This window comes from Suricata suricatta, chromosome 15, assembly GCF_006229205.1.
Source record: "Suricata suricatta isolate VVHF042 chromosome 15, meerkat_22Aug2017_6uvM2_HiC, whole genome shotgun sequence".
Taxonomy (NCBI): domain Eukaryota; kingdom Metazoa; phylum Chordata; class Mammalia; order Carnivora; family Herpestidae; genus Suricata; species Suricata suricatta.
Genome location: NC_043714.1, coordinates 17,085,613 through 17,098,757, shown reverse-complemented (window position 1 = coordinate 17,098,757; position 13,145 = coordinate 17,085,613).

Sequence of the window (13,145 nt, the reverse complement as noted above, 5' to 3'; positions counted from 1 at the left end):
TCAAGCCCTACATTGGTCTGTGTGCTGATGGTGTGTGGAGCCTGCTTGAAATTCTCTGTCTCCCTCTCTCTCTTTGCCCCTTCAAGTGATTTTAAAAGAATAAGTGGGAAGGTTTATTCAAGAATGCTAGGGAATGGAAAAGGAAAACAGCTAGCAAAGTATTGTAATCATCATGTATTTATGTAATGATATTGAACATAGGAGTGGTAACAATTGTATCTAACATTTATTCAACCCTATATGCCAGGCAATGTTTTGCTCTGTTATGTTTTTCAGGTTTTTAAAATTGAAGTATAATTGTATACAAGGGTACATTAGTTTAAAGTGTACAATGTAGTGATTCCACAAGTTTTGCTCACCATGAGTATAGCCACCATCTGTCCCCATAACCACTATCATAAACCACTGACTATGTTACCTGTGCCACACCTTTTATCCATGTAACTTTTTCATTCCATAACTACTGGAAGTGCCAGGCACTGTTTTAAGTGTTTTAAATATATTAACTTATTCTCACAAGAACCCAGCCTAAGGAATCAAAATGTCTGTGTGTGTGTGTGTGTGTCTGTACATGTGTGTTATTATTATTTTTATCCTATTTTACACATAAGGCAGCCATACTTAACACAGAGCTGTTAGGTAACTTACCCAAGGTCACAGAGCTAGGAAATGGCAGAAATTAAAGGCAAACCAGGAGACATTTCAAAGGGAAAAGGAACATAGCTTGCTAAAAGTTGCGGTATGAGATAATAGGATGGGAGAGGCAAAGATGACTTTCAGGTTCTGACCTAGGAAAAGAAAATTGAGGAAGCCAGGATGGAAAGCCAATTTGTTGAGGAATGTTGTGGTCATTTAGGATGAATTGGCCTTAATGTAGTGACTGGACATCCCCATGGAGATGACATGTGGGCAGTTATAAATATTCATAACAATCCCACATAGCCCAACTGAAAGCCTATTATAACAAACACACTTGCTAGGTCTAAAGAATTGCAAACATGGTTTTACATGACATTTTTTAAAGTATTGACTTTATACTATGTAGGCAATGTGGAGTCAGTGAAGGATTTTAAACAGTAGGTTGCTGTGGTTTTAGTTCATTTCAGAAACCGTGTGATGGCTGGAATTAAAGAGGACATAGTGAAGTCAGGTTAGGAGTTGAGGGTTTTATACACTTAAAAATGATTGAAATGGTAAATTTAGTATTATGTATATTATATATATATATATAACCACAATAAAAAATAGTTAAGGAACTGCTTCAAGGGTCCAGTAAGAGATGATAAAGGAATGGACTGGGGAAGGGCCAGGGAAAACTTAATAAGGAAGATTTACTGAATCATCCTATAATGGATCTATACAAGAGAATAACCTTGTTATTCTAGCTAGTAACATAGGAGCTATTTATTATTTAACATTGATTGACCTGGTACTACATGCCAAGCACTGTGCTGGGGGACAAAGATGAATAACATTCCCTATCCTCAAATTGTGCAATGCACTCAACTGTCTAGTGAAATAAATAGATACATGTACCATATTCATAATACAGCATATCAGGGCAGCATTGGAGACAAGTATAGGGCATTATGGAAGCACAGAGGAGGACAACCAATAAGTTGTGGCAAATAGTCAGGGAGGGGTTCTGAGAAATGATGGCTCCTGAGTTGAGTCTTGCACAATATGAAGATCTTGCCAGATAAACAGAGTTTCAGGGAGGAAGGCCTTATGAGTAGAAAAGAGCACATGAGTTGTGAAAATATTTTCTGGGAGGCAGAGAGGGGCAAAGGAAGGGACTGGGAGGCCCTGCCACTCAAGGGACTCTTGTTACTCCAGCTCACATGCTCTACCATGACAGCACCCGTTCCCTTTGCCTGGAGAAGGTGGTGGAGCCCAGGAGCCCCGCCCACCCCAGGTGGGGAGAGCAGCCCTATCAGGCAGGGTAGACAGCCTGGTACCTGTGGAAGCACTGGGGAAAAAAGTGCCTGGGGCCCCCTCCAGAAGGGGAAGTAGTGGCAAGGGCCTTTCAGAAGATTTTGAGGACAATGTAGACCTCAGGAATGGTGTAGTTATTACCAAGAGAAGATTGAGTAAGAGTAGGGAAACGGAAGATTCCCAGGGTTAACTTTAGAGTTTTATTAATTGCCGGAGGCCCGCTCCGGCTGGTCCAGGGCTCCCTGAAGGGGTAGTGGCGTCAGCGAAAAACGCAATTTCTTTCTTTCTTGGTCACCAGCCTGGCATCATCTCTATCTGTCTGGCATCTCCCTGTCTTGCCAGGTTTTGGGCCTTTATTTATAGACTTAAGTGCTAACATGACATCAAAAAGTGGAATTTTTACAAATAATTCTCAGTGATAAAGATGCTTTGAAAACGGTGCAGAAACAAGGTTTTACAGAGGCATTTTTTTCAGAACTATTCTAATTACAATGAGGTAACTTACACATAATAGGATAACAGGATCTTCTCAGAGAAAAGCAGATAAAAAACACATTTGTTTGAACCGGTAGTAAATCTTACAACTAAGAAGATAGCAGGAATTTTTTAGTGAGAAGCAGATAGCAAACACATTTTATAACAATAACGCTAAAATTGAGGCAAAAACAAGGCTAGGAGGCATTCTATTTGGCTCACAAGAGGAAGAAATGTATTTGCGATGGTTAGTAAACAAACCTTTTGTCAACCTTGTCCTTTGATGTTGGAGGTGTAAGCGCCATAGGCGCCCTGGATGAGCCGGCCTTTGCATATGACTTTAAGTTGTAACTACTCTCACCCATCCTCACAATGGGCACCAAATTAGCATATGTATGCGCAGTAGCTTGTGCCTGGCTCTTGTTTGTTTCTATTTCCTAAGTTAGGCCTTTTCTCCTGGCCAGAGTAAATGTTATTCTTGTATTCTTTAACATTATTATCCATTAACATTATTATCCAAGTCTTAAGTTTGTGAAGCTCAATAGAAGAGCCTTTTGACAAACAACTGCAGTGCTTTGTTTAACTTCCTCTTCATAGAGGTGGGAAATGCTTCTTCCCATGAGGTATCTGTGTGGGGAGTATCGATTTGATTTGGAACATTGTGAGGCCTAATCAATGGCAACAGGCTTAATTTCACATGAGCAGTAGTAGCAGGAGATGCCAGTTTCCACCACTCACGGCAGGAGCCGTGCAACGTCTGCCATTTCCTTACTGTGACCGTGTCATCCAGCAAGGCCGGTGCCGCTCCCAGCAATTAATGAGTGCTCATGGGACACATCTTAGATATTCCCGAAACAAGTGTGGTAGTCACTTGAGGGGAAATGAACTTCCAGAGGTGTCTCTAATGGTATCTAAAGGCATAAAAAAAAAAAAAGTCATGCTTAGTAGATAAGAGCAGGCCTTTAAGTCAAGCAAAGTTGCTTTAAAATTTAATCTACCAGTAATAAGTATCTGAACTGGACAATTTGGGCAATTTTGTTAATATTTCTGAGCCTCTACTACTTTTCCTATAAAATGAGGATTATAATAATATTTGCTACATGTTGTTGCCATGAGGACTAAATGTCAAGGACACCCCTGTCCTTAGTCTCTAACACATAACAAGGCATTCAGTGTTGGGTACTACATCTGTTACTACTAAAATGACACCATTTTACCTTCCGCAGTCAGGACAAGACATACAAACTTGGAAATACCAGTGGTAACATTTTCAAATTTATAATGTAAATCAGTTATTTTTTTTTTTTTGAGAGAGAGAGAACACACACAAGTGGGCAGAAAGGAGGGAGAGCGAGAGCGAGAGAGAGAGACAGAGACAGAGACAGAGATTCTTATGCAAGCTCCATGCTGAACGTGGAGCTTGATGTTGGGCTAGATTTCATGACCCTGGGATCATAATCTGAGCCTAAATCAAGAGACAAACTAGAATCGACTCAAGCAGCTGAGCCACCCAGGTCCTTCAGTTGTTTTTTTTAATGTTGATTTATTAATTTAATTTTTTAATATAAATTATTGTCAAGTTGGCTAATATTCAGTTGGCTTTGGGGTAGATTCCTGGGATTCATCACTTACATACAACACCAAGTGCTCATCCTAACAAGTGCTCTCCTTAATGCCCATCTCCCATTTCCCCCTCTCCCCTGCCTGCCCCATCAACCCTCAATTTGTTCTCTGTATTTAAGAGTCTCTTATGATTTGCCTCCATTTCTGTTTAAAACTATTTTTCCCCATCCCTTTCCTCATAGTCTTCTGTTAAGTTTCTCAAAAATCCACATATGAGTGAAGACGTATGATACGTTTCTTTCTCTGATTGACTTATTTTACTTAGCATAATACCCTCCAGTTCCATCCATGATGTTGCAAATGGCAGGATTTCATTCTTTCTCATTGCCAAGTAGTATTCCATTATATATATAAATGACATCTTCTTTATCCATTCATCAGTTGATGGACACTTGGGCTCCTTCCATAATTTGGCTTTTGTTGAAAGTGCTGCTGTACTTGTGGGACACATGCCCCTATGAATCAGCACTCCTGTATCCCTTGGGTAAATTCCTAGGAGTGCTATTGCTAGGTCGTAGGGTAGTTCTGTTTTTAATTTTTTGAGGAACCTCCACACTGTTTTCCAGAGTGGCTGCACCAGTCTGCATTCCCACCAACAGTGCAAGAGGGTTCCCATTTCTCCACATCCTTGCCAACATTCATTGTTTCCTGAGTTGTTAATTTTAGCCACTCTGACTGGTGTGAGGTGGTATCTCAGTATGGTTTTGATTTGTATTTCCCTGATGATGAGTGATGTTGAGCATCATTTCATGTCTGTTACCCATCTGAATGTCTTCTTTGGAAAAGTGTCTATTCATGTCTTTTGCCCATTTCTTCACTGGATTATTTGTTTTGGGGGTATTGAGTTTGATAAGTTATCTATAGATTTCAGATATTAACCCTTTATGTATATGTCATTTGCAAATATCTTCTCCCATTCCTTCAGTTGCCATTTAGTTTTGCTGATTGTTTCCTTTGCAGTGCAGAAGCTTTTTATCTTGATGAGGTCCCAATAGTTCATTTTTGCTTTTATTTCCCTTGCCTTTGGAGACATGTTGAGTAAGAAGTTGCTGTGGCTGAGGTCAAAGAGGTTGTTACCTGTTTTCTCCTCTAGGGTTTCTCCTCAAGGTTTCTCTCACATTTAACTCTTTAATCCACTTTTAGTTTATTTTTGTGTATAAGAAAGTCTCTAGTTTCATTCTTCTTCATGTTGCTGTCCAGTTCTCCGAGAACCATTTTCTAAAGAGACTGTCTCTTTTCCATTGGATACCCTTTTCTGCTTTGTCAAAGATTCATTGGCCATACATTTGTGGGCCCAATCCTGGGTTCTCTATTCTATTCCATTGGTCTATGTGTCTGGTATTGTGCCAATACCATACGGTCTTGATGACTACAGCTTTGTAGTAGAGGCTAAAGTCCAGATTTGTGATGCCTCCTGCTTTAGTTTTCTTCTTCAATATTACTTTGGCTATTTGGGGTCTTTTGTGGCTCCATATAAATTTTAGGACTGTTTGTTCTGGCTTTGAAAAGAATACCAGTACAATTTTGATTGGGATTGCATTGAATGTGTAGATTACATTGGGTAGTATTAAAATTTTAACAATATTTGTTCTTCTAATCTATGAGCATGGAATGTTTTTCCATTTCTTTGTGCCTTCTTCAATTTCTTGCATGAATTTCTGTAGTTTTCAGCATATAGGTCATTTACATCTTTGGTTAGGTTTATTCCAAGGTATTTTATGATTCTTGGTGCAATTGTAAATGGGATTGATTCCTTGATTTCTCTTTCTGTTGCTTCATTATTGGTGTATGGAAATGCAACAGATTTCTGTACATTAATTTTGTCTCCTGCGACTTTGCTGAATTCATGTATTAGTTCTAGCAGCTTTTGGGTGGAATCTTTCAGATTTTCCATGTAGAGTATCATGTCATCTGAAAAAAGTGAAAGTTTGACTTCTTATTTGCCAATCTCTATTTTATTTAGTTGTCTCATTGCTGAGCCAAGACTTCCAACACTATGGTAAACAGTGGTGAGAGTGGGCATCCCAGTCTTGTTCCTGATCTCTGGGGGAAAGCTTTCAGTTTTTCCCTGTTGAGGATATTAGCTGTGAACCTTTCATATGTGGCTCTTATGATGTTAAGGTATGTTCTTTCTATACAGACTTTCTTGAGGGTTTTTATTAAGAAATGATGCTGAATATTTTCAAGTGCTTTTTCTGCATCTATTGGCAGGATCATATGGTTCTTATCCTTTTTTTAAAATCAATGTGATGTATCACATTGATTTGCAAACAGTTATTTTTTGAAAGAGTTTTCTAGATGTTTCCTCCCATGCAGTGAAGGATACCTATGTAATTAGTCTTTTTAATAGCTGAATACCTATTTATGAAGCAAAATAATGGGGGGAGGTTACAGGTTATTGGCAAATTGCTCTCAGTTTACTGGAAATACAAAATAAAATATGCCATATATGACTGTCTGAACACCTTTGGAGTGAATTAATTAACGAGAATTTTCTTTTTCTGTCCTTAGTTTCACAGTTTCTTTGTTTAGTAAAAGCCACGCAGTCCAGCTAATGAAATTAGCTCATTAAACAGAGCTGACATCCTCAGAGACTCTTGCAGGGGAAGGGTTGATGTTTCACACACAGGGTAAAGAGCACGTGGCCGCTATTTCTGAAGCTGAAAAAAGGGAACATCAACATATCAACAGTGATTTTTTTCCCCCTGGAAAATTGTGCCAAATACACATTTTACATTTTAAGATAGTAAGAAACTCAATGTCTTAAAAATAGGAACTAATTCAACTCCAGTGCAATATACTAACAATCTTGAATCACTCTTATCATACACAAAGGATCTAAAACCTAAGTAAGTGAAGCTCTCTATTTTTCTTTATAAAAAGAAAAATAAAGCCAAGGAGGGAAATGTTGCCTGCCTTCTGGAGGACGGGGGACCGGCCCACGTACCCCCAGTCGAACGGTCCCTGAGTAGGTGGTTGGTGTCGGCGATCTATCTATAAAGAAAGAAGACAGACAACGTGAATGGTGGTAAAGCCACACTTTACTAAGAAAGTCAGTGTCTTTTATACCATAGGGGTTTACACATTTTTTTTTCTTTAATGATTACAAAGCTTATGGTCCTTGAAAAAGTAAAAACATGCTCTGGGAAGGATCATTTTTTATCACAGAAGAGAGAACAGCCGTGAGAACAGAAGTAAAAAAACAGGAATGAGGGAGTCTGTCTCTCAAAGAATCTTCTTTTCTTCAAGTTCCTTTAGCAGTTATGTCTGGGCAAGACGCTTATCATTCAAGGGGTTAATTTTAGACAGAGGATTGTGTTTGCCCCAACAGCAGGCAATGAGCTGGGAATGGTATTAATGTAAGGGAAAGCAGGTGCCACTAACTGACCCAAGTTGATTCAAAACTTAAAGCTATATGTCTTCATTGCTCTTGCAAAGCAATGAGAAAAATCATAGACAGGTTAAATAGAAGCCACATATGCAGCCCAGGAGGCCAAATGTCGCTTCACAGTTCACAGTCTTTCGACTTGTTTCACAACTTCCCAAAGTTTTCTCCTGCGCCCGGAGGCATAACCATCAGTGGTCGCTTATGTAGATTGTCCTGTGTCCCAGAGGCCTGGCCATCCAGGGTCGCTCTGTGGGAGGTTTTTTGGCCTGCTGGGCCCCAACACTGCCTTCAAAAAAAGTATGAATTCTAATGAATAAAAATATAATTTGTAGGGAAAAGCATAAATTAATCTATGTGAAATTAAATCTGGTAGTCATTTTAGAAAATAATACTCCCAGTTCTTTACTGAAAACTGATGTCTTAGAAATTGGGAGTACAAAGTTATCTGGCAATGTTAACAATTTCTGCCTTGTGCATTGGGGAGAATGATCTCCAAACTGCACAGACAGGACAAGTGTAGTTAAGAGGGAACTGAATCTCAAGATGTGGAGAAGAGTAGGAGGGTACTTGGTCGCAATAACTATGACTATACTTTCAGACCAAGATATATCTCAGGATACAAAAGGAATATGCAGGTGCAGTCAAGGATCCAAATAGATTGGTAATGAGAAATCATAGAGAAATTGAGAAAAATCTTAAGACTTGAGGGGGAAAATGCCTCTCTCTTCCAGAAGATACTCCAATGAAACTACCAAAAATTAAGTTTATTTGTTTATTTTGAAAGAGAGAGAAAGATAGAGCCTGGGAGGGACAGAGAGAGAACCCCAAGCAGGCTCTGCATTGCCAGCATGGACCCCTATGTGGGGCTTGAACTCATGAACCATGAGATTATGACCTGAGCCAAGATCAAGAGTCGGATTATGACCTGAGCCACCCAGGTGCCCCCCCCCACAACAAATAAACTATATGTGTCAAAATCCTAAAATGATTTATAGCTTGCCAATACTTAGGAAACAAATAAATGGTCAAGGATCAATAGAACCCAAATGGGTTCATTAAAGGGAAAGAATTGCCCAGCTAGCAGTTAAAGAGCTGTCACAAGTACCAATTACCAGGATTTTAGCAATGCAGTTTAAAAGCTTCTCACAAAACCCCCATGAGCCAAGGATATTTGCATGCTTCATACAGGTAAATTCATAGGTGGTTGAATGATGTTAAATATGAGTAAGAATCCACTTGGAGGTTTTAGGGGTTTTATATCTGGTCTAGTTCTTTCCTGTAGTAATGGCAAAAGGACACCAAGAAGGCACATCAATCTCAATTGCTTGGTTAATTCATTAAATTCTAGAGTAAATACTTTAATAGATTTTTTTTGTCCTTTTTTTCCCAGATTGGTGAAAAACTGGGTCCAAAATAAGTAAGATGAAGTTTGTGGAATGTTAATTGAAAATTTCTCATATCAGTTCAAAAGGCAAATATGTAAGGATATTCTAATTTTATTTTTAGAATGACCCTGTGAGGTGGGTATTATATTCACCATGTAAATAATAACCCTGAGGTTTGCTGAATTAGTAACTTTTCCAAGTCATATTACAACTTCTTCTATTATCTCATCTCCATTTATTCAATCTGACACTCCCGCCTTCTTCTTATAAGAAATCTTGTGATTAATTAGGCCTGCCCAGATAATCCAGGATGATCTCCTCATCTCAAAATCTTTAATTTAATACTATCTGCCAAGCCTCTTATATAATATATATACACACATACACATATATAAAGGGTATACATATATAAGGGATGTACACACACATACACGTACACGCACACATAAGGGATTCAGACATGGGCACATTTGGGGGCTATAACTTAGCCTAACTATACTGGTGCATAGTGAACAAGGTGAGGAGTAGTTGGAGACAAGGTCAGAGAGGTGACTAAGAACTAAATAGCCTGACCTTCAAGGCCATCATAAGACTCTTAGGTTTTACCATAATTTAAGTGGAGAAATATGCAGAGCAGCGACACAGTTGAACTTGTGTGTTTCAAGGACCATTCCAGTGTCTGTATTGAAAAGAGATACAAGGAAACATGACAGGTACAAGGAGACCAGTGGGAAAGTGCTTGGAGTGGTCTAGGGGACAGAAGGTGCTTGGAGAAGGTGCTAGGGGACAGATGGTGCCAGCTCATACGAGGCTGGTAACAGTGGGAGTGGTCAGAAATGGTGGAATTCTGGAGATACTTTGAAGAATAGATCCAACAGGATTTTCTGACAGATTCTGTGTGCTCAGAGAAAGAATGATCCAAGGATTACTTTTCAGTCTGAGCCACTCAAACAGTAGAATTGTCATCAACTCAAATGGAAACTTCTATAGAAGGAATAGTTTTAAAGGGGTCATTAGAATAGAACGTCATGACTACCAGACATCTAAGTAGATATACTAAATGGAGACTTGTATTTATGAATTTGGAATTTAGGAGAAAAATCAGAGCTAGAAATATTAATCTGGGAATACAGGAACTGCAGCATATAGACAGTATTTTCAACCACAAGGCTGGCTGAGATCTTCAAGGGGAATATGTGTAAAATAAGAAGTGATCAAAGAATGAATTCTGTAGCACATCCCTGTTAGGAGGACAGGAAGAAAAAGGGAATTTCTAAACAGGGGCTAAAAGAAAACAACAGTGCAATTGCAATTTCCTGGAAGACAAGTGAAAGAGTAAGTATTGTAAGGATGATGAATTATCAAAGGTGACATATGAGATGAACATCAAGTACTGGATTGACCACCCCATGTGATCTGGGTGGTCTCATAACTCAGAATAGTAATGACCAAGATAGTGAGTTGATACAAATATATCACTTAGAACAACCTAGCCCCACCCCCAAAAAAGAAAAGCCCACTCTAATTAGGATTTTTATTTTATTTTTTTAATAAAATTTTTAATGTTTATTTATTTTTGAGGGGGTGTAGTAGGAGCAGAGAAAGAGGAGACACAGAATCCAAAATCAGGCTCCAGGCTCTGAGCTATCAGCACAGAGCCCGATGCGGGGCTCTAACTCACAAGCTGCAAGATCATGACCAGAGCTGAACTCGGACACTTAACCAGCTGAGCCACCCAGGTGCCCCTGATTAGGATTTTTAAAGCTCCCCAGCTGAATCTCATATACATCAAAGTTTAAGACACACTGGTTTAGAACAATGCCAGCAAAAAATAGTTTTTTGGGGACAAATTAAGTTGAGAAATCGTGTGGGAAGGGATAGGCTTCGGGAGGAAAGAGAATGGAAATACTATGCAACTGACAAATTAGGGAGGCAAAATATTTGTAAATTGATTGTTCCTGATCCAAGGGCTGCCTTGGCAAGTATACTTACATCAGTTTCTCCTCATTGGGCACACCAAAACTTTTGGTCTTTCTACCTGAATTAACTAGATCTTTAGTTCTGCTCAGCAACTGTTAAACAAAGGCAAAGAAAATGTCTCTATGAGTCAGATTAGTACCTATGAATGGTAGGCAAAGCCAAGATCACAGACTGAAAAAGAGCCAGTGAAGAGCCACCCTCAGCCCCAGTGAAAATCAGTGACACTTTCCAAGCAGCTCTGAAAGCAGTTCCTAGCACCACTTCAGACTGCCTGAAGAATTAAGATCACTGCTAGGTTTTATTTCTTTTGTAGCTGATGTAACCCTATCCAGACTATTTTTTCTCTCTCCTAGAAATCTTGCAGCTGTGAGTTTAATGCCAAGTTGCATGTTTCAAATAAAGTTCAATAAAAAAGGCCTAAGTCAGAAAACAAGAGACTCTCTTTATACTCCAGCTGTTAACTTTTGTGTTGAAATTCTGGTTGGATATATGGTGCTTTCCTTTAACTCAGAAAAGCACTTAAAGCAGTTAGGGAAGCATTGGATTGATTTTCAATTTGGGAATCCCATGTCTGCAGAGCAACTCAGAAATAGTTCAATAAAATTTTGTGAGTAAGTTTTCTGCTCTAGCAAGCAGGTAAATGGAGTTAGAAATGCATTCTGGAAAACCAAAAGTTTGCTTATGATGCAATAAGAAGTTCACACAGAAGGAAATGTGGACACGATCAGAACGGAAATGAGATGTGAGTGTGCTGACCAGGTAGGAGGGTTCCAAGGATAGTAGAGGGGGTCACAAATTAGGAGTCGTGGTGGCAACTGTAAAAGAAAGAAAAACCTGGAAAAAAAAAAAGAGAGATTCCCTAATCAGAGAGAAGGGGTAGATAAAAGAATAAAGAATTAATTGGTGTGAATATGAGAGATAAGAAATTAAAGAAACATGCAAAAAAAAGTCCCCAAAGAGCAAAGAAGCGTAAGAAAGGCCAGTTAAATGGAAAACTTTGGAGCAGGAGAAAGGAGAAGGGAGTGTGGTTGTGGCAGAAGCTGGGAGAAAGCTTCTGTCCTGATTTGAAGGAGGAAGAAGAATCAAACTCTTTGTTTTCTGCCATTGCTGATGAATTTTCAAACTGTCGTCCCCACAGAGTGAAAAAAAAGCATAAGAGTAAAAGAAGACTATCTGTAGATGACAAAAATTAAAATAGTTGTAGTTAATTTATTACTGATCATTTCCAAATGTGAAAGGTCTGATGAAAGTTCATAACAAGAACAGGGCAACTGACAAGCAAATTTGGCTGAGTATGTGGCATGAAAAACAAGATTACAGAGTCCTTGCAAAACACTTCAGTGAATGAGTAAGCATATTTGCAAAGAAGTCACTGGATATAATATCTGATTTATAAAATTAAATGAATATACAGAGGAAATACTTTTATGACATAATAATCCTGAGACATAATACACATAACATACCAACAATATGCAAATAGTATGCTAAGAATATCCCAAGATTATCAAGTAAAGAAATCTAGAAAGCCTGGAGTAAGTATAAACATCCATATTCTTATAAAACCTCATGGAACCATCTGATGGACAATCCTCAACTGAGAGCCACTGGCCTAGAAGATATTAAATCCAAATGAAGAAGCTTGTGACCAATAAGCATTTTAAATAATAACTAAAATTTATGACTAATAACACTTTAGTCGTTAACTTGATGCCTAATATCATCAGGCAAAAGAGCACCAAATAGAATCATGTCATCAACAGCAAGAACACTGACAAATCCCTAGGAACTTCACATACAGGATGCAATTTCTGAAATATTTATATTAATAACATTTCACTTACAAAAATTTTACCTAGGGGAAGGATAAACATCTCTTTTGAACTGACAGCTCTTCTCATGTAATACATCAATAGAAATATAGATTTTTTAAGCCTAATTATTTCTAGTACTTTATAAGATGAAGAACAAAGCTTTGTGATTTTGCAGGGACCCTCTGGGACATCACAAATACAGTTCTAGGTGCAAAAACTATCCTGTAAGTTTTATGTTATTTTTTTCCTATACTGAGAGCTTGGTTTGGGAAGGCAAAAATAAATATTATTGGAGGAGATTTAGACGTGATTAAGATAAGACTGTGGGTGCCTATAAAATAACACTTGCTAACTATTTAATTGAAGTGACAAAAGAATTTTAAAATACACATAGAGGTAACATAATTGTAAAAATGTTAACTTTTTCAGAAGTGAATCTTCTTTGTTCCTCTCTTTTTTTTTTATTGTTTTCTAAAATAATACAGGATGTAACAAAGTCAACATAAACCACAGAAAGTTACTCTGATAAGACAGTCTTTTTTGTTA